At 34.3% G+C, this 23,332-nt stretch overlaps 1 long non-coding RNA gene across 1 annotated transcript; it reads left to right on the top strand.

The window, feature by feature from the left end:
* Positions 1 to 245: 245 nt before the first annotated feature.
* LOC109157644 lies at positions 246 to 18,586 on the top strand. Its single transcript, XR_002050260.1, has 3 exons — positions 246 to 357; positions 10,306 to 10,311; positions 18,576 to 18,586. It is a non-coding gene; the product is annotated as an uncharacterized LOC109157644 (long non-coding RNA).
* Positions 18,587 to 23,332: the final 4,746 nt, after the last annotated feature.

Genomic DNA, 23,332 nt, shown 5'->3' with positions numbered 1-23,332 from the left:
GCCAACGGACCATGCCAAGGTCCGTTGGGTGATCTGGTGCACCATCTGTGTGCACCAAACACCTCCTTCTTCACCTGTAACACAAAACCAGTGTAGTCCAACACTTCTAAACCACAACAAATCAATCATAGATCATTAACAACACACAAATAGCTCAACCACAACATTTATCTAGCATTTCTACACATCTAAACACATTTCCAATAGTTAACGGAGATCAAAATGTAGTTTGGGAGTCTGATAAGCTTTGAATTAGTCCATAATTGTGCTTCGTTTGTACTAATTTCTAAGCGAATGCTAGGTGATTGTGCAAGAACGAAGCGTATTTTAGGTGTTTATGGCTTGAGGAAAGGAAATGTAGATTGGGTCATACATGAACTTAAAATGAGGACAAATCAAGATGATATTAAGGCTAAGTGGTTCGAAGATGGAAGGGCAAAATCATAGCAAGGATCAACGGAGCGTCGGTACGAAGGAGAAGCAAAACGTGACACCGATGTTCTACACTTCTGTTCTGCCCGTCACGATGAGATTCACGGCGTGACCCCAATTGTGATGAGCAGATATCATTTCTGAAGTTGGGGTGTCACGCTGTGACAGCCAGCGTGACCCCCAACCTTCCGCAGGTATTACTGTTGGTCACGGTTAAGGTCACACCGTGACCCTGACCGTAACCAGCAGAGACCTGCGAGGCTTAGGCTTGGTCACGATGAAGGTCACGCCGTGACCTCCATCATGACCAGGCATTCTGGAAGCGGTTTATTTGGCTCGATTGCAATAGTATTAATAGGAATATGCGTTATTTTTAAGTTATCTGGTAGTTTTCTAAGTCTTCTTTCTAAGTTTTCTCTCCACAAAACCATTCTAGAACATCTATCCATTGTAAATCATCAATTCTTGGAAGATTTAGGGAAGAATTATCACTTGTAACTACAATTTCTACTTCAATTTCAGATTTACCGTTTATAAATTCAATCAAGTAAGAGTTTAGTTCTTATTCTCCTATTTTGCAAACTAATTTTGTATTTGAATTCATTGCATATTATTTCAATTGCTTTCAGTTTATCAATTCCATTATTAGTAGTTAAACAAATTAGGGATTTAGATTGAATTGTTTTGTATGAATGCCAACATAAATTGAATTGCCAAATCTAGGTTTTGCAATGCCTCTAGAATGAATGTGATTGTGAAATTGGAGAATTGTTTGACTCTTGTTTGGTTATTAGGGCCCTACTATCCAAGAGGTCATTGGATTTGGTGCTTCACCTATGAGAATAGGGATTCACCATAGCCAAACCTATTACATTTCTAACTTACTCTTGAGAAAGGGGAGTTGGAAGGAAATGAGCACACAATATGTTTGATTAATTGTCTCACCTAGTCTAATTGCTATGAAAATGAGATTAGAACCTTGGTGAGAGTCCAATGTCCACGAGAGTGGCATTGGCATTGACTTAACTTCCTTAGGTTCGTTGTTGAACATTGTTTAGCCTAGAATCTTAGAACACTAAGAAGTATTTGTATATTGCCATTTGATCTAAGTCCTCTCTTTTATCATTGTCCATTACTTAATCATTTAGTTGTTTTAAAATTATCTCTATGCAAACAAATATTCCATTTTTGGTTAGCTTTCAAACACTTAATGATCCTGTGTTTAATCCCTCTCTACTCAATTCCCTTATAGCCATTCCTAGAGGACGACACTCACTAAACTTCACCACTAAAACCAACTTTCAGAGTCCATGGTTTATACCTTAGCTTGCTCTTCTTCTAGTGTGGATCTCTTCCTCCTCTCTACTCAAACACTACCTCCTTCACCACCTAAACACCCCAAACAAACAATACAACAAAGCTTAATGGTGATTCTTAGAGATTTGTAAGCAAAGATGAAAACATGAGGAAAAATATGGAATGAATGGATGAGATGAAGCTTAGAAAACCTTATTGCAAATGCTTCTTCTTCTAGCAGAGAACTCAAAGGTGGAGAGGCAAGGAAAGAGATCAGGGAAAACAAATGAATAGTGAGGATTATAAAGGGTGCAAAACCCTAGGATGATTTTCAATGATTGGTGAAGGTTAAAATGATAAATTGGCTTGATTTCTAAAAATATCAGACAAGGCAAAGGTGTAGAATGCTCATGGTCCACCTTGCATCAAGGACCATAGTCTAAAAAGATGATTTTGAATAACTTGGGGTCAAAATAGATTTTCTAAAAATAGTTTCAAGTTAAAATGCTTGGTTCAAGTTTCACAGGTTCCTTTCCGGTTTCACTCAGATTGACTTTTTGGGTCAAAACTTGGTACATAAATGTACCTGAAATTTAGGATTTTCGAAATAGAATAAATCTCGGTATTGAATTTATTTAAAAACTTGGTTTAAAATATTTATTTCAAACACCATTTTCGAAATAAAATTTTGGAAGAATGAAAATTGTTATTTTGGAATTTTATAAAATAGAATTTAGAAAAATTATTTTTGGGTTGTCACAGTGAGGTTGGCGTAAATGGGACATAATTCCCCTCCGTCCTCCTTACGTGTGTGGCTGTGGCGTGATTGATGTCTTGGATGTGCATTTTCCTTAGCTTTGACATTTTTGTCCTCTTTTGCCACTTTTCTTGTCCAAAAACACCTAAAAACATATAAAGTACATTTGGAAAGGTGTCCCTGTGCTAAACCGCGTTTTTAAGATAAATTACTATAAAACACATGACTTTAAGGCTAAAACATGCGAAAAATACCCTCAAAGTGCTCTTAGAAACTAGCATCTTTTGACGCTTATCACAAGTTTCCACACTTTAGTTTGCTTGTCCTCAAGCAATTTTACACTTAAAACCTGATAAGCTCAAAAGATGCTCTAAACAGATTTTTGCCAATCACATGATGTTTTCAAGAAAGTTGTGCGAGAAAAGAGTAAGAGTGAAATCCCTTATCTTATTAAGCAAATTTGAAAATCACGCAACAGTTAGCAACTTGTGGAATATGTGAGAAATTTGGTCTCCTAATAAAGATAGAACAATTAAGCAAGAAGGGTGACACACTCTATACACCAAGTTCCAAGCATGCAATCCAAAATGGGAATTCACCTCTCATTTTGCAGGGGCCTTGAGCCGAGCCACACTAGTGGGAACGATGTACACTAGCCAACCTCTTTCCAACCTTATGCGCCAAGACCTAAAATAAAGTGAAACTATGGCATGGACCGCTTTTCCCCAATTGGCTTAGACGAACACTCTTTTTTCTCATCCCCCTAGAATCGTTACTAGGCGACTTGACTTCACATAGAGCTCCATTCTTTTTTCAAAGGTCAGTGCAATGGGTGCCCAGTTTCCAGCAGGTTGGCTTCCCTCCTCTATCTCTTCACATCTCCTAGGACCCCGCCATTTCGGCAATCGACTTCACGTAGAGTTCTACGCTTTTTCGAAGACAGTGCAATGGAATTAACCCAGGCCCTAGCGAGATGGTTCACCTCGTTTCTTATTCTCAAGGAGTGTCCATTGTTTTTGGTCTTTTGCCTTTTTTACTTTTTTCAGTTTCCTACTTCAATCACTCATGCCTTTTTTTCTTGGGGCGGGGGGGGGGGGGTAGGGAAATTTTTCTCTCAATACTCACCAAAAAGGCCCACCTTTTGCCCCATGCCATACGGGTATTTTTTCAATTTCCAGGTCTTGCTAATTTATATTTCTAGGTTGGTAAGTGCACACTCCCACTTCGAGAGATCGTTTACTAAGGTCCAAGTAAAATAGGAGGTGAACTATCAAACAAGCATGGAACAAAAGTAACCCTACTTGGGTTCTATACAATGCCCTATGGTGTAAAAGAGGCAATTTCTCGAATATTCCGCAAATTAAGCTTACTAAAGCATCATTAAACACATTTTCAAAATAATGCAAACCATTTCATCCCTTTCTAATCACATGCAAACTTCTATCATGCATCACAATATAGTAAAAAAATTTCAAATTTGAAGAACAAAATGTGATGAGTGCCTAGCGATTTTTCAACCATGGTTAAAACATTACATTTGACAATAGAAATACTCATATGTTATCCTTTGCATAATATTGCGTTAGTTTCGGTGTAGTGTTGGTCTGACGACTGGTGGTCATACAACCAACAAATGTAATCATTCAAATTAATTAAAGGAATTGAATCGTGTTGTTGACACTGAAATTTTGATAAATATTGATTATTTTTTAATATTAGTATATCTGAATATATTTTGGATAATATTGATATTATCTAATTTGTTAAATTAGATAATATCATAAAAGTTTGAACTTATTAAAACTCTTCTATCCTACACCTCTCATTTCTATGTAAACATCCTAGGAAAAAATCATCCAAACATCCTAAACTTTGAAGCTTATTCAGGGATCACAATAAAATGATCCTGAAACTAAAAGTTCCTCCATGAAGATCATGCTGAATGTTGTTCCAAACCTCCATGGAAGATCAATCTATTTGAACTCGGAGGCCTTTCAACGAAGAACAAGCTATATATACAAGCACTTCTTTGAAGATCAAGCCACGTGAATCCTAGAGGCCCTTCAATGGAGTGTTCAAGGCATCCAATTGAAGAATCAGAGGACCATCCTGAGATCTTGTACCCACACCACATTGATACTCGATGTAACCAAAATTTTGAATTTAAATATACACTTATTCAATTTTTTGTGTTCACAAATTGGCACGTCTTGTCGGATAGGTCTGTCTCTCATCTCTTCATAGGCACATACCTTTCAACCGATATGGGGGCAAACCCTGTATGAAATTTGAAATGGAGGAAGCTAAACAATACTCCTTAGCCCGAGTTGAAACGGCCTCATATCTTTCAAGGCTCATTGGCACGAGTAGAAACAGCCTCATATCGCTTAAAGCTCCTTGGCACGAGTAAAAACGGCCTCATATCTTTCAAGGCTCCTTGGCATGAGTTGAAACGACCATATATATTTTATTCCAAGGAGCTTTAAGCGATATAAGACCGTTTCTACTTGTGCCCAGAAGCCTTGAAGGATTTCAACTCGTGCCAATGAGTATTGTTTAGCTTCATCCATTTCAAATTTCATGTAAGTGTATAAATGATACACGTAAAAAAACCCTTAATATAAATTGGCTAATTTAATTATTAAAGGGTTAGAATTATTTAATGTGAAATACTTTATGTTATACGCTTGGACCATCTCATATTTATGCTACTCCACAGGTTTGAAATATTGAGCTATTATTTAGCATGGAATTAATTATTATGGTCATGGTATATTTCAAGTGAGCAGTACCTGGAGCAAAATGCATGATTATATGGTTTATTATGGCAATCAATGGGTTTATAGAATCAAAGCTATAATTAATGAGTTTATTATTTTTGAGTGGCTTTGGTAATTCTCAAGTGAGTGGATGGCTACTTCAAATGAAATGTGTGTGGCTTTGGTTAGTTGGTGATTATGGGATTCTAATTATGTGGATCAAAGTGGGATTAATTTATTACTATAAAAGGAAGTCACCCCAATGAGGAAAGTTGCTGATTTTGAGAACTGCTATACTGAGTGAAATCTACACAAATGCTATTTAAATTAATCTGCTAAATTATATTATTATTTTGAAGGCTTTAATTCTAAGCTGCACAGTCTGTACCTGGTTCAGCTCAAGCTTCGCTTGAAAATTGTTATGGCATGCACAGTTCAGTCCTGAATAGGTGTTAGGAAGGGTTGTAGTGGTAAAGGCTGAGAGTCATTTGTACTTACCTCTTGTAATACTCCTTGGTGAACGTCTATAGTGGATTGGGCAGACGTGGGTTACCCCGCAGGCGTAGGAGAAGCGCTCTGAACTACGTAACAATTCTCTTGTGTTATTGTTTTATTTTATGCTTTCAATTTTCGTTATTTACATTTGATTAACAAATCTAATTAATGAACGCGATTGTTGCATAACCTAAAATCAAATAGAATTCAAAGGTTCATCTTGTATTCAAGATTCACGGTGCAATTTCAATTGGTATCAGAGCCTGTGTACTTAATTTATTAGTCTATCGATCTGGCTATTCCGTGCTTCTTGAACTCAAGCTTTCAGCGGCTTTTATTATTATTATTTGTTATACTATTTTGTTCAATCTCACTGTTTATTGAGTGTTTCAGAATGGACCGTGTGAAGGTTCTTCCCCTGTTGACAGGCGACAACTATGCCTATTGGAAAGCTCGCACACGTACACATCTTAAGGCTCAAGGAGACGCTGTTTGGCGGTCGTGGTGACGGGTTGGACTCATCCGACTAAAGCCAGTACCAGTGATGATGGAACGCGAGTAACTAAACCTGAAAGCGAATGGTCCCAAACTGAAATAAGTAATGCTGGAAACAATGATAAGACTTTAGATACTATTTACTCTCTTATCCATGAAAGTCAATTTTACTATAGTTGCAGGTTATGATTCAGCTAAAGGCGCGTGGGAAGCCCTTGAGTCAACCTACGAAGGCACAACGTCTATAAAACAATCGAAGCTGCAATTGGTACTGTCCGACTTTGAAGAACTCCGGATGAGTGAGGATGAAACCATCACAGATTTTCACACGCGCGTCCAAGAACTGGCAAATCGTGCGATGGTTCTCGGTGAAAATTTCCCCCAAGAAAAACTTGTTAAAAAAATTCTAAGATCGTTACCACCAAGGTTCAGAATGAAAGTCACGGCCATTCAAAAACATGACGGTTGGGAGAACAAAACGGTTACTCAGTTAATGGGAAATCTTCGAACCTACGAAATGAAAATTCTAACTGATCACACGAAAACAAAACAAAAAAAAAAAAACAAAAAAAATGTAGCTTTTGTCGCTGAAGAAAATAATGTTGTATCTGATTCAGATGAACCAGGTGATGATACAGTTGTTTTTTTGACTAAACAGTTCTCTAAAATTTTGAAACAGGTATCTAAAAATGTGACACCCTGTAAATCCAAATTCTATTTAAGGATTAATTAAGTAATTAATCCTAGCTTAATTGATAATTTAATTCCTAAAATCCTGAAAATTCAATAGTCGGGGACTAGTAATTGGCTTGTCAACCCAAGTCAATGAGTTATACTCTAAGCTTTGTGAATAGTTCCCTTGTACCCTTACACTTTTCCATCTTAGTAAGGGTAATGAAGACATTTCACCTCATGAATGTATCCCAAGCTAACCTAGAGTTATCTTTCATTCTTCCCCTAACACTCTCAAAACAACAGCTCCTCCTTCTCTCTAGAATTTAGCTAGCTTTTAGTTCAAGCCAAGTTTGGGCATTCCAAGATCTTCAAAGTTGGTCTCCAAGATTCCACCTTTCTTACTCCCAAGAAAAACCTGTTAAAAAAATTCTGAGATCGTTACCACCAATATTCAGAATGAAAGTCACGGCCATTCAGAAACATGACGGTTGGGAGAACAAAACGGTTACTCAGTTAATGGGAAATCTTCGAACCTACGAAATGAAAATTTTAATTGATCACACGAAAATAAAACAAAAAAAAAATGTAGCTTTTGTCGCTGAAGAAAATAATGTTGTATCTGATTCAGATGAACCAGGTGATGATACAGTTGTTTTTTTTACTAAACAGTTCTCTAAAATTTTGAAACAGGTATCTAAAAATGTGACACCCCGTAAATCCAAATTCTATTTAAGGATTAATTAAGTAATTAATCCTAGCTTAATTGATAATTTAATTCCTAAAATCCTGAAAATTCAATAGTCGGGGACTAGTAATTGACGAGTCAACCCAAGTCAATGAGTTGTACTCTAAGCTTTGTGAATAGTTCCCTTGTCCCCTTACACTTTTCCATCTTAGTAAGGGTAATGAAGACATTTCACCTCATGATTGTATCCCAAGCTAACCTAGAGTTATCTTTCATTCTTTCCCTAACACTATCAAAACAAAAGCTCCTCCTTCTCTCTAGAATTTAGCTAGCTTCTTCTTCAAGCCAAGTTTGGGCATTCCAAGATCTTCAAAGTTGGTCTCCAAGATTCCACCTTTCTTACTCTTAAGCATATAAGAGGGTAAGATCTTTGGTCCTTTAGTGTTTTTATTGTTTTCTAAGGTGTCTTTTTCTAAAGATGAAATATTTATGGTCTTTTGGTGTGTTCTTGAAGTTGGTGTTGAAGGAGAACATTGTTGGAAGCTTGTAAAGGTGTATTAAGTGAAGGTTTAGGCTACAAGAGGTAACCCATGCTTTACAAAATATATTTTACTTACCTATATGATGATTTCTTGACTTCTACTTGTGATTTTGCTATGAAATGTGAGATTTGATGCATTGTCTTGTGAGAATGCATATCTAGAGCTTGTTATTAGGGTTCTTGTATGCCATTGCTTGGCTATTCCTTTGATTCAAGTCATATTGTTGTATTTTGTGAGATTTTGGGTGTTTTGGACTTGAATTTGGACTTGGTGTTGAAAATCCCCGAAGCGATTATTTTGGTATAGGATATGTACCTACGGGCGGAACGGCGGGTAGGGGTCCACCCCCCGTCCCACCCGCGGGGTACGCGTGGTGAAGGGAGTGGTTCGCGCGGGCGGAACCACGGGTGGGAGTCCACCCGTGGCCCCACCCGTAGGTAGTGGTTGTTTGGGGATTTGTTCCCCGTGATTCTTTTGACTCGGTAATTGATGTTTTGACTTCCCGATGTGCTTTTGTTGGGCTATTTGAGTGTCTCCTTGATGTTTCGTATGTCTAGAACGATATGTTAGGAATCCATGTAAGATTGGTGTCTTGAATCGTGCTAAGTGTTCAACCTTGTGATTCGTTGAACCATGATGAGTCTTGTGTATTCTTCGGAACTATGTTTTGTTTACTCGTTTGATAAGCATGCTAGTTCGGTTTTGAAATGCTAGCATGTGTGGTTTGTTCCTTCCTATTGTGGATGATAACTTGTGTTGATCATCGTTGTTGTCGGATTGTGATCCTTTCCTTGTTGAGTATGGTTTCATATCTTTGTTGTGATCCGTTGATTGATTCCTATGAGGATGTGTGTGTTGGCTGTACCTGGATTGCATGATTAATGGTATGGGACATTAGTCACCAAGGTACGGCAGTGGTCCTCGTGGTGGCCATTACGTGATTATGGAGTTGTGACCTGTATGTAAGGTTCACGTGTTTTGGGTGGCTTCGGTCGTGTATTGAACGGTACCCTCATGTACTATGAATCCGTGGATATGTTGGAGATTGTCGGAGTGGGGACGACGGTCCTCAGAGGCATAAGGTTAGACATGGATGTACAGGGGTCCTGGAGGTAATGGTTGGAACTAGTTATAAGGTTGGGGGTAGCCATAACGTTAGAACCGGGCATAAGGATGGAATATTGAATTCGTGATGGGTGATTTCACGAGGGCATGTGTTGCCGATGTGTGTTTCTCTATTCTTACTTGTTGAGCATGTCGGGTGGTATTCTACTGGGTGATGGTAGAATTCACCTTGAGTTGGACTTGTGTTGTCGTTGTCATGTCTTGATGTGTTTTGGGATGTGTTTCCCCTTGTCCTTATTGTGAGTGATGTAGAGTCTTTGCAGTTGACGTCTATCTTTGGCTTTGAACTGATATATACAGTATTCTGTTTCGAAAATGATTTTGTATTAAACTATCTATCTATATATGCTATTGACGCGTATTGATGGGTTACAAGCATTATTTGCTGACCAGGTGTCGTCCCATTTCTTTATGTGCTTTACAGGTCCCGAGTAGACGATGAGCGCGTTAGACATAGATAGATTAGTTTCCCTAGACAGTTTAGACTGTGTTTTGGGCCTGTGTGCCTCTTTTGTTGAATATCTTAGATTGTTGTTGTCGATTTTTGCCTGTGCGTTAACATTGATGCGAACGTGGCATAACACTCCCTGTTTTCCGGCTTTATATATCAGACTTTCCGCTGTGCTATGCTTTATGTTTTTGTGGTTAGTTATCTTGCATAATTAAGTTTAAATTGGCATGAAAATCGGGGGTGTCACAAAAATTCGCGCAACAGAAATCCTCAAAGATGAGCAACATCGTCCAAAACTGGCCCTAGGACAAGCTCGTCAAACTTCAAGCAGTCTATCTCACGTCCAGGGCAGTCCAAAGAAAAATCTAACAATAAAGGAATCAAGTGCTATGAGTGTGAAGGCTTTGGACATGTACAAGCAGAGTGTCCCACCTATCTCAGACGAAAAAATTCTATGTCAGCCATCACCTGGAGTGACGACGAACTTGACGCTGAAACAACTGGATCTGATGTAGAAGAAATCTCCCGTAATTTTGTTGCATTTACTGCACGTTTTGCTGGATGTTCAGAACTTGAAGAAGGAGCTGACTTAGAGGGATGTGAATATGTCTCAGCGGAAGATTTAGAGTTAAATGCTTTATCTTTTAAAGTTGAGTTCAATATGTTGTAACCCAAATGGGAAGCCCTAAGAAAAGAAAATCGCAAATTGACTAATGAAATAGGAATTGTAGTGAATGCTAGTAAAGTATACCAAAATCAAGTAGCCGATAGGGATGTACTTCTTAAAGAGGCATCTGACCGTGAAGAGAGACTGAAACAGGAGGTACAGACCCTGAAGTAGGAGCTAAGCACCTATATAAGGCAAAAATCCAAATGATGGACACAACTTCAACACTTGACCAAATACTTGATTCAGGAAGAAAATCCTCTACAAAATTTGGTGTGGGTTTCACCGGGGGTACATCAAAGGACAAAACGGTGTTTGTCAAAGCGTCAGGACCTGATCTAGTGGATGCTTCAAAAGATAAAACAGTTTTCGTCAAAGCATCAAGACCCGATCCAGTTGACGTCCCTGAATCCAGCTCAGCGAGACAAAACAATGGTATAGTGCGATCAAACAAGCAATTTTATGAACTCTATAACTCTGTGTGCCATTATTGCAGGTTGCACGGTCATACCAGGCCCGAGTGCTACTACTTCTACAAGGATCAAAGAATTGAAAAGTTCAGGCACAAAAACATCCGATCATTTACGAAACAGATTTGGGTTAAAAAAACTGACTACATTTATTTTGTCTCTTTTCACACTAAAAGTGCAGGAAGAGAAGAGAAGTGGTATTTTGACAGTGGGTGTTCCCGTCACATGACAGGAAATGCCAAATTTCTAAGTAACGTAAGTACAAGAAAAGGTGAAGTTACCTTTGGTGACGGTATTAAAGGCCAAGTCACGGGCATAGGCACTCTAAATGTGACTGGTCTACCCAAGTTAGAAAAAGTACTGCTTGTAAATGGTCTTCGTGCAAATCTCATAAGTATAAGCCAACTCTGCGACCAAAATTGGAACGTGTCCTTCACAAAAAATACATGCAGTGTCCTGGACAACGCAAATCAATGCGTTATGGAAGGTAAGAGGTCAACTGACAATTGCTACACTCTGACCAATAAGGTTTTTTTCTGCAGGTCTAGTATTGAAGAAGCTGAGTTAGGGCATCAAAAACTGGGACGTCTAAGCTATAGCTCATGCAATTTCTAAGGCATCTCAAAATGAAAATTGGCAAATTTGCAATTGAGGGTTGCAATTAAGAATTACAGGTTACCTAAATTTTTCTAGACAGTTTAATCTTTAGGAATTAAAATCTTCTCTCCATTCAAAAGTTTCCTTATCCTTCTAAAATTCTTGTACCCATATTTTTACAAACTTCCATCTATTTAACAATCCCTTCTTTATTTAATTAAAAAAAAAAAAAAAAAAAAAAGGGGGGGAGAGTTATTGAGAAAAAAAAAAATTCCCGAAAATCCTTCACCGCCCAACCGCATCTGCCTGTTGTCCCTGCCGGAGGAAATTATAGTTGCCGCCATCATTGCCCAACCGCACTGCTGCCAACCATGAGATCACAAATGTGCAAAACTACTTTGCTGCTTCTGTCTCGGCCACAGTAGATCACCCATCTTCAAAATTAATTTTGCCATCATCGTTGGTGATAAAGTTTACAGGTTCATTACTCTCTAATTCCTTTTGTTAATTCCTTGAATGTTTTTAGGGTGTATTTGTCTAATGTGTCTTGTGAAATACCTGCAAATATTCTTATGACTAAAACTGAGTTTTTATGTGTTCTTTTACCTAATTTGGTGCCCTCTACTTCAATATCCTTGCATTCATCAAATCTTGACAATTCTTCATCTCTGCCAGTGTAATATTCTGCATCTGTGATAGGATCTGTTTTTTCATCAGGGAAATTATCTTTTGAATTAATGGTTCTGTTGCTACATGCTCTCACATTGCATATATGTTTTTTTTTAGTGTGTCTATGATTGATTTTCCCTCTATTTTATTTTTTTTAATTTTCTTGTAATTAGCCCTTTTCGTTGTCCACTACTCTATGTGTTTACTAAACTGCAGATTGATTCTTTGCGTTTTGTTCTTGACTGTTTTCTATGTGTTTACTAAATGTTCTACTTGCGTTGTTTTGAGTGCTTTTGAACTGATAAACCTATTTTTGCTTAGGTTATTTTATTGGTGTTTCTTGTGTTGAATCTTTGAATTCTCTATGGTTACTTGAATGAAAATTTGATGCAATTTGTTTAATATTTGTATTCTCCTGTGTTACTATGTGAATGTGTTTCTGTTGGTCCGGTCATGACCGTATCTGTGTTTGCTTGTGTACTTATTATGCTAACTGTTATGAATTCTTGTCTGAAGTTGATTTATATGAATCTGTGCTTGACTTTTCGTTATATGATTCTGTGCGTAAATGTGTTTTATCTGAATGTGCTTACTACTTGGGTATGCTCTGTTTGCGTTATCTGCTCCAACTTGATATTCGTGTCTATAGGTGCTTATTTGTTATTTAATTGTTATCTAGTTCTGCGTTTCTTGTTTCTAATTTTAATTTCCTTGCAGGTTCAATCCAATAGGGCACTCCGTCAGACTCAATCTACGAATATAGATGTTCACCTTTATCAATTCATTGGCAAAAAAGGGGGAGTATATACAAAGGGGGAGTATGGATTAAGGGGGAGTTTTGGTAAAACTGTTGGAATTGGAGTCGCACTGATTGGTAGCAGTTGGCTGATGGTTGGATGGTGGTTATTTTTGGCTTCAAATTATTATTGGATTCATTATTTATATTATTGGGATTCTTATCTATATCTTATTACTCACACCAGTTCAGCGGATTATCTATGCATTATTAATATTTGAGTATGATACATCTTGGGATACAGTTGTCTGTTGGGATTATTATCAGTGGATGAAGCTACAGTCCATATGACATGGTAATTTCTCAAAATAATTCTAACTCATAGGTTTACATGTCATGCAAGTATACTAAGGGCCACCTATTAATAAAACTGTTTGAAAGTGAATTTATTTTGGCCCTAAGTATACATGCATTAACTTTTGCCAATTAAATTACCAAAGGGAGAGATTGTAAGTGTATAAATGATACACGTAAAAAAAAAGAACCCTTAATATAAATTGGCTAATTTAATTATTAAAGGGTTAGAATTATTTAATGTGAAATACTTTATGTTATACGCTTGGACCATCTCATATTTATGCTGCTCCACAGGTTTGAAATATTGAGCTATTATTTAGCATGGAATTAATTATTATGGTCATGGTATATTTCAAGTGAGCAGCGCCGGGAGAAAAATGCATTATTATATGGTTTATTATGGCAGTCAATGGGTTTATGGAATCAAAGCTATAATTAAGGAATTTATTATTTTTGAGTGGCTTTGGTATTTCTCAAGTGAGTGGAGGGCTACTTCAAATCAAATGTGTGTGGCTTTGGTTAGTTGGTGATTATGGGATGCTAATTATGTGGATCAAAGTGGGATTAATTTATTACTATAAAAGGAAGCCGCCCCTATGAGGAAAGTTGTTAATTTTGAGAACTGCTATACTGAGTGAAATCTACACAAATGCTATTTAAATTAATCTGCTAAATTATATTATTATTTTGAAGGCTTTAATTTTGAGTTGCACAGTCTGTACCTGGATCAGCTGAAGCTTCGCTTGAAGATTGTTATGGCATGCACAGTTCAGTCCTGAATAGGTGTTAGGAAGGGTTGTAGTGGTAAAGGTTGAGAGTCATTTGTACTTACCTCTTGTAATACTCCTTGGTGAGCATCTATAGTGGATTGGGCAGACGTGGGTTACCCCGCAGACGTAGGAGAAGCGCTCCGAACCACGTAACAGTTCTCTTGTGTTATTATTTTATTTTATGCTTCCAATTTTCGTTATTTACATTTGATTAACAAATCTAATTAATGAACGCGATTGTTGCATAACCTAAAATCAAGTAAAATTCTAAGGTTCATCTTGTATTCAAGATCCACGGTGCAATTTCATTTCACAGAGGGTTTTCTCCTATATTGGTTGAAAGGTATGTGCCTATGAAGAGATGAGATGCAGAGCTCTCCCACCAGGCGTGCCAATTTGTGAACAAAGAAAATCGAATTTTATATATATATATATATATATATATATATATAGAATCCGGATCAGGTGAGGACCTAATCTTAGGTGAGGACGTGAGGACTAATCTTGTGCGTTTGTTTTTTTATTTGGATGACCCAGATTTGAGTTCTTAAGATGACATGGATTGATCTTTTTTGTTAAAGTGGGGTAGTAGTGTCTTTTTCTATTTTTTTTAAAGTGTGAACGCATGTGTAATCCTTGGCCAAATTGGTTTCCTATTTTCTTGGATCATCACCGTTGCAATTTGGAGCCGCGATTTCTTCATCATTGATTGAGTGTTCGCCCATGCAAACTAATCAGTATTTATTATTTTTTTTTTTTGCTCATTCTTTTGAGTATAATATTGTCTATATTTGGATTGTCGTGTATATGTATAAATGCTTGGGTAGTACGATTGTGTATTCGTGTGTGTTGATTGTGCAACCTAGTATTGTAAGTTGTGCACTATAGGCTAGAGAGTTGTGCATTATAGCACATAGTTCAGTGCACCGTAAGACATTGAGATGTCCACTGCATGATTTTTTGGCGGGGTTTGAATGCACAACAATAAAGTTATCGATGCACAACACTCAGTATAGGAATACACAACATTTTGTATAGGAATGCACATCTTTTAATAAGACTGATTTACCCTAAATTTATATATTTTAATATTTTAAAGGGATTTATTTTCTTAATCCGTGTGATTTGTTCCTTTTAATCTCAGCCATACATCATTCTGATTTAATGGTCTAGATTAGTCCTTACGTCCTCACGTAAGATTAGGTCCTCACCTGATCCGGACTCTATATATATATATATATATATATATATATATATATATATATATATATATATATATATATATATATATATATATATATATATATATATATATATATTAGTTTTTTACGTGCATTGCGCGATTGAGATAATGCCCAATATTTTTTTTTAAATAAGTACTTTAAAGTATATATCAGTGCAAGATTATATTGGAATTGTTCATGCATAGATAATTGAATGTTGAATTTGCATATTTAAATAGGTAATTCTAAGTTTACGAATGCAAGATAATATAGTCAAGATTGATTATAATTTTCAATAAAATAATTGTATAGGTATGGTTGAACCCAAATACGGGACATAAGGGAGAGCAAATAAAAATTAGGGAATAAAATATTAAATATATACTAATATTGAAGAGCTAACTGTTGATTGCCAAACAAGGACATTGCGAGGTAGTTTCCCACTTTAATTTGTTGTGTGATTTGAATACTCTTTTTATCAATAAATCCTCCAAGTAGTTAATATGATTGGCGTAATTATATATTTTTATTTTTTATTTTAAAAACAATTATTATTATTATTATTATTATTATTATTATTATTATTATTATTATTATTATTATTATTATTATTATTATTATTATTATTAAATATATGTATATCATTAGGTCATTTTACATGTTAATCTTTTTTTGAATGTTAATCTAAACAATTAATTTTTTCAAATATCTTTTTACCAACCGTTGATATAATTCGCTGTCAAATCTGATAATATAATCCGCTAACGCTAACTGCTAATTGCTGGTTGTCAAACAAGGATATTGCGAGATAGTTCTCACTCAATTTGTTGTGTGATTTGAATACTCTCTTTGTCAACATATCCCTCAAGTAGTTAATATGATTGGCTTTATTAAATATTTTTTTTTTAATTTTTTCATAATATTAATAAAATACTTGAAAAATAAATATATAGCATTATTTTGTATTATAACTTTGATATTTAATTAAAAACAAATAGTGCGCAAAAAAGATAATAGACAATGTAGTGAATATAATCAATTGATGAATTTGAATGTAAAGAATTTTTACATTGGAGAAAAATAAAGACGATATAACTAATAAAATTATTTCTCTTAATTAATTTATTGATAATGAATAATTTTTTTTTTAATAAAGACATTGTAGGGACAATGTAGCGAATATAATCAATTGATGAATTTGAATGTAAGGAATGACCCTTTTTTTTATATTAGTATAAGGCGCTAGCTAGCGCCCAACCTTTTATATTGGAGAAAATAAAGACAATATAACTAATGAAATTATTTCTCTTATTTAATTTATTGATAATGAAATTTTTTTTGAATAAAGATATTGTAGACACATAATTCTAAATTAAAAAAATGCATATGTATTATTTTTTGTTGTAGCTACTAAATTATTATTTAATTTAATAAGAATAAAATAGGGTACTCGATAATTATGCCAACTTTGATTGGGATGAGGTTCAAACTTAAGACCTTTCTTATTGAAATCAATGAGTAAATTAACGGTGAACTAACATGATTTAACGGGAAAGATAATATTTAACGGAAAAGTTAACGGATAATCATATTCATTAAGGATAAATTAGGAAATCTTAAGGAAAAATTAAAATCTGGTCAATCTGAGTCATTCATAGTTCTCACTTCAATTTGTTGTGTGATTTTAATACTCTCTTTGTTAACAAATCCCTCAAGTAGTTAATATGATTGGCTTTATTAATTATATTTTTTAATTTTTTTCGTGATATTAATAAAATACTTGGTAAATAAATATATAGCATTATTTTGTATTATAACTTTGATATTTAATTTTAAAAAATAATGCACAAAAAAGATAATAGACAATGTAGTGAATATAATCAATTGATGAATTTGAATGTAAAGAATTTTTACATTGGAGAAAAATAAAGACAATATAACTAATAAAATTATTTCTCTTAATTAATTTATTGATAATGAATAATTTTTTTTAATTAAGACATTGTAGGGACAATGTAGCGAATATAATCAATTGTTGAATTTGAATGTAAAGAATGACCTCTTTTTTATATTAGTATAAGGCGTTAGCTAGCGCCCAACCTTTTATATTGGAGAAAAATAAAGACAATATAACAAATGAAATTATTTCTCTTATTTAATTTATTGATAATGAATATTTTTTTTTGAATAAAGACATTGTAGACACCTAATTCTAAATTATAGAAATGCATATGAATTATTTTTTGTTGTAGCTACTAAATTAATTTAATAAGAATAAAATAGAGTACTAATTATGTCAACTTTGATTGGGATGAGGTTCGAACTTAAGACATTTCTTATTGAAATCAATGAGTAAGTTAGCGCTGAACTAACAAAAATTAACGGAAAAGATAATATTTAACGGAAAAGTTAACGGATAATCATATTCATTGAGGATAAATTAGGAAATATTAAGGAAAATTAAAATCTGATTAATCTGAGCCATTCATTTGATTAAAATTTGTGATAGCCATTTTTTATTCCCATTATCGGCCTAACTCTCTTGAGCTCTTATTAGTAGATATTGATTCCGTACAAGTCGCTAGATAGTCCTTTGATTCTTCAATTAGATGCCTTGAACACTCCAACTGAAGGGCCTCCGGAATTCAAATGGTTTGATCTTCAATGGAGGTTTGGATCAACAAGCAAGATCGTCATGGTGGAGGGCTTTTACTTTAAAGATCACATTTGTATTGTGATCTCTGAATAATATTTTTAGGATGTTTACATGATTATTTCCTAGGTTTAATACATATATAGAAATAAGATATCTTATTTATAGCTATAGAATAAAAGAGTTTTGATAAGTTTAAACTCTTTTGATATTATTTAATTTAACATATTAAATAACATCAATATTATCCAAAATATATTCAAATAAACAAATATTAAAAAATAATTAATATTTATCAAAATTTTAGTGTCATCAAGTGTACTAGAATGCACTAACAAATTTTCATTTGTCTGCACACAATCTTTATTACAAGTAGGAACGTATTACTGTTAGAATAATTATTATCATTATTATTATTATTCTATGGTTCATTATAATTTATTGTGGCTCATAATTAAATATTTATTTATAATTTAATAATGAAGATAATCTTGTGATTGGCCAGTTAAGAAGATAAGATTGCAGTTTCAACTGCATATCATCAGGTTTACGTTGATGGAACGTATTATTATTTATATTTCATATATGAGACTCTGGTCCTCTCCCCAACCTCTCTAAAAACTAAAACTCTCCCCATCAGAGAATTAGATCAAGTGAATGTTAAAGGTCTGGAGGGAGAAACCAAGTTTCTAACTCAAGCAACTACGAGAAAACAATGGAGCTAGGTATGTTTCCAGAACGCTATTTAAATACAGTATGTGAAAGGCATGTGTTATGAAGATCTTATGTTTTAGGATTAACTTACATGTGGTATCAGAGCCTGGTTGTAGAACATATGTTTTTTCATATATTATGATGAAATGTTGTATGTACGTACTTTTGATGGCTTGAAGCATGAAGAATACTGTAACTGTTGTTCACTTCGTTTAATTGCGTATGTATGTACTGTTAGCGTTAAAAGCCATATATCATGAAATAGATTATATGCTTTATATGCTTTATCTTGATTGATGGCTTACTGTGTTTCTGTTTGATAGAATATATATATATATATATATATATATATATATATATATATATATATATAATGTTTAAGTTTGCATACAACATATATAAGTTTGCGTACTGCATATCACTATATCATGCATTTGTTGTGTTTGATATATATAATGTACTGCATTGTATATATGGATGTTATGGATAATGGATTACAGTATAAACTTTATTGTCCTAGTGCATATGATTTCATAATTAAATGAAGTATCCATGATGTGTTTTTCGCTTCCGTAATATTGTTGCATATTTGAAATATGAATTACAGTAATTCAATTTGTTTGTTTATTCACTAGTCAATGTTTTCATATTTGTTATATGTAGTGCTTTACTGTATGTCTCTATATATATCGTACTGTATGTATTGTTTATATGCATTTGATATGTTTAAATATAGGATGAATTACAGTATAAGTAATTATGCATATAAATGATTAATGAAGTATTTGTTACTGCATGAATGTAATTAATTATGTGTTCATTATGTATGTAGATTAATTATGATTCTTTGTAACCAACATGGTTTGCATAGTGGTTTAGAATCCCGTCTCTTAAACTTGAGGTGAGGGGTTCAATCCCCACCCATGTAAATGGAGCAAATAATTTAGCTTGCATATTAGTGATAATTATGTATGTGGATATTTTTATGATATTATCTATCATATTATATCTACTTAACTTGGTATCTAATTATGATTGATTTGTTAGTGGCCAAATTATAAAGTTTTATAGATACCAAATTTAAATAAAATTCAATTACCCATGATTTTGTGATGCTTATAATGAAATGACATGATTTTATTTTCTACAGTATTGGATAAATTGAAGTTTAATAATTTTGAAATATTTAAGAGTCGCCCAAAGGTGATCAATTATTTCATAATTATAAACATAATAGTGGTTAATTATTTGTATTTGATTGGGTTGTTTAGCATATCCAAAGATAGCAAACAAGTCCAGTCATAATATATTTAATGGCCAATTATATGAATTATTTTTGCATCGGATCATGTTTAAAGTTATATGTTGTTGGATCACCCAAATGAGACCTTCAATGTACTTAATTGTTTATGATTATGTTGATTACATCTGTTTATCTGTTTATGTATTGAAATATAATTAATGTTTGAGTATTTTATATTCATTGCAGCATCTAGTTGTGTTCAATTCATTCGCAAGCTGCGTCTATTGTTAAGTATAATGGGCTGAATTTTGCTGAGTGGCATGAACAAATCCAGTTTCACCTCGGTGTTTTGGATCTTGATCTAGCACTCTTGAATGACAAGCCCGTTGCTATTAATGATAATAGCAGTGATGATGATGTTGCTTTCCATCAAGCATAGGAAAGATTGAATAAACTCAGCTTAATGCTTATGCGAATGACATTTGGAAACAACATTAAGTCCACAATTCCCAAATTTGACAGTGCTAAGGATATGTTGAAACATGTGGAGGAAAATTCACATTCTGAATGTGCTGATAAGGCCCAAGCAGACACTCTTATGAGTAAACTAACCAACATGAAATTTGATGGTTCGTGTTCCATGCATGATCATGTCACTGAGATGTTGAGCTTAGCAGCAAAATTAAAGTCCATGGGAATGGACGTGAATGACACTTTCCTTGTACAATTTATTTTAAACTCTTTGCCTCTTGAGTATGAGACATTCCAAGTGAATTACAATTCCATTAAAGATAAGTGGAATGTGTTCGAATTGCATGAAATGCTAACTCGAGAGGAAACGAGGCTTAAGAGACAAGGAATCCACTCAATTAATCTCATGGGTCAGTCAAGGGCTGGTAAAAAGTTTGGAAAGAAGAATCAAAAGGGTAAGAAAGGACCAATGAAGACTAATGAGTCCTCTTATCAAATCCACAAAAAGGAACATAAGAATGACAAGTGTCATTTCTGTAAGAAATCTGGGCATTTTCAGAAAGATTGCCTTAAGTGAAAGGCATGGTTCGAAAAGAAAGGTATACATTATATATCAGTATGTTTCGAATCAAATTTAACTGAAGTTCCTTATAATACTTGGTGGATAGATTCTGGTTCCACTACTCATGTTTCGAATACTATGCAGGGATTCCTTATGACCCAAACCATAAAGCCAAATGAAAAATTTGTGTTCATGGGGAATCGTGTCAAAGCTCCAGTAGAAGCCATTGGAACTTACCGTTTAATTTTAGATACTGGAAATCATTTGGATTTGTTTGAAACTCTTTATGTTCCTTCAGTTTCTAGGAATTTAATTTCTTTGTCAAAACTGGATTATTATGGTTTTTCCTTTAAATTTGGAAATGGATGTTTTAGTTTATTCAAACAAAATCATTTTATTGGTTCCGGTATTTTTTCCGATGGCTTGTACAAACTAAAGCTTGACAATCTTTTTGCTGAAACTCTATTAACCCTGCATCATTGTATTGGAACTAAACGAAGTTTAGTGGATGAAAGATCAGCTTACTTGTGGCATAAACGTTTGGGTCACATATCTAAGGAAAGGATTCAAAGACTTGTAAAGAATGAAATCATTCCCGAATTAGATTTTACTGATCTAGGTATTTGTGTGGACTGTATTAAAGGAAAACATTCAAACCACACAAATAAGAATGCAGCCACAAGAAGCACACAGCTCCTTGAAATTATACACACTGATATATGTGGACCTTTTGTAATACCCACTATCTTAGAAATAAAATTATATCTATGTTTATTAAATGTGGTCAACAAGTCAAAGCTTATCCAAATTTAATATTGGATGAAATTACTAAATTGCCCTTCCTTACCCTTAAAGGTTAAGAAACCACTTTGGTCTTTGGATAAACATTTCTTTTGAAAGAAGATAAGAGGAGTGGACTAGAGAGATAGAGGAAAAGAAGCATCTTGAAGCTTTGATCTCCATCTTCTTCAAGCTTAGGTCTCAAGTTATTGGAGTATTCTAGGTAAGTTTGACCTCTATATTTCACTCTTTGAGTTGGGTTTATCACTTGAGCCTTAAGATTAATGTTTGAAAATATTAGGGATTTTGACAAGGAGTATTTGGGCGAGCTTAATAGCTAAGATTTGGATGTTTTTAGGTAAGTGATTAACTTTTCTCTCCTTATTTTGGAAAACCCCTAAATATTATGAAATAATCTCCACTACTTTGAATCCCCATTTTAGGGTTAGTATGAGTTAAGAATATTTTAGACTATGATATGTTTTTGGGTATGAAATGCTAAACTCAAGTCTGGATGGAAATTGTGTTTGGGTTCGTTGGAACTGTGTTTTGGGAATGGATATTAAGGTAAATTATTTCTGACTGGAATGGTACATATGTGTTGAGACGGTAAAGTGGTTTATGGTTGCTGTGTAAGTGCGTAGGTTGTGGGTTCGACTCTCTTCGCTAGCATATTGTGTGTTTTTTTTTCTATACCATATGCTTTATAAAATGGCCAAATTATTTGTGCGAAGTGAGACTTGAACTCCAAAGCTTATGCTTATATTAACTTAAGTTCTTTCCACCTAAGCCATTTCAATCCCTTTGAAACTACTTTGGTAATATACCATTTTATGATTTTTAAAGAGTTATGTACTAAGAAAATTATTATTTTGAGAATGGTTTATACCTTGCATATTTCTTAGTTTGATAAGCTTATTATCTATTTTGGAAATCTGAACTTTGTTATGTGATTTTAAGCAAATGATTTTTGCTACATTGGGCTATTTGATTATAAGAACTATTTTGATTATTTGATCAAACTCATGAGGCAACCTACATTTTGTTGTTTGTTTTGTTTGGCTTGGAACGTTCCTAATTGCTCATTCCGAATCGTCGAGCTTGACTCATTCCGAATCGTCGAGTCTTTCGAATTATTTGTTGGAACGTTCCATCCGGCTCATTCTGAATCGTCGAGCCTGACTCATTCCGAATCGTCGAGTCTTTTTGGACCATTATACCGATAATGGCATATGCCACATAATATAATGGTGGTTGTAGGTTGCCAATGAGTTTTATGTAAAGGAATGATTGGTGCTTTTGAAAGTATTGTATTATGAAATAATATTGATGCCCATGTAGCTAAAGTTTTTCGTTTTGGGAATTTGTGTATAGTATGATGGAAGTATGTTATGATTTTGATATAATTTAAGGATTGAGTTTTGCATCTAGTTGTTACTCTAAAGCTTTTTGTATTATATTGGGGCTACTTGATCCGGGGTTGAGAGGAGTATCACTTACTGGGCATTAGCTCATTATTTGTATTTTTTTTTCTCATGTTTCAGAGTAGTTAAGGACATGTGAATAGCACGAGCACAAGTGGTGGGGTCTCGAAGGTGACTTTTGAAACTTGGAGACTTAGTCCTAGTTTTGGAGCTTATCATGGATTTTTATTTATTTAGACTTTCTCTTTGACCCTTTGTATTTTTGGTAGACCATTGTGCTTGGT

This window comes from Ipomoea nil, unplaced genomic scaffold (assembly GCF_001879475.1).
Source record: "Ipomoea nil cultivar Tokyo-kokei standard unplaced genomic scaffold, Asagao_1.1 scaffold2791, whole genome shotgun sequence".
NCBI classification, from domain to species: Eukaryota; Viridiplantae; Streptophyta; class Magnoliopsida; order Solanales; family Convolvulaceae; genus Ipomoea; species Ipomoea nil.
Note: the sequence above shows the minus strand (reverse complement) of the source record. Positions and strands in the feature narration are given on the sequence as shown.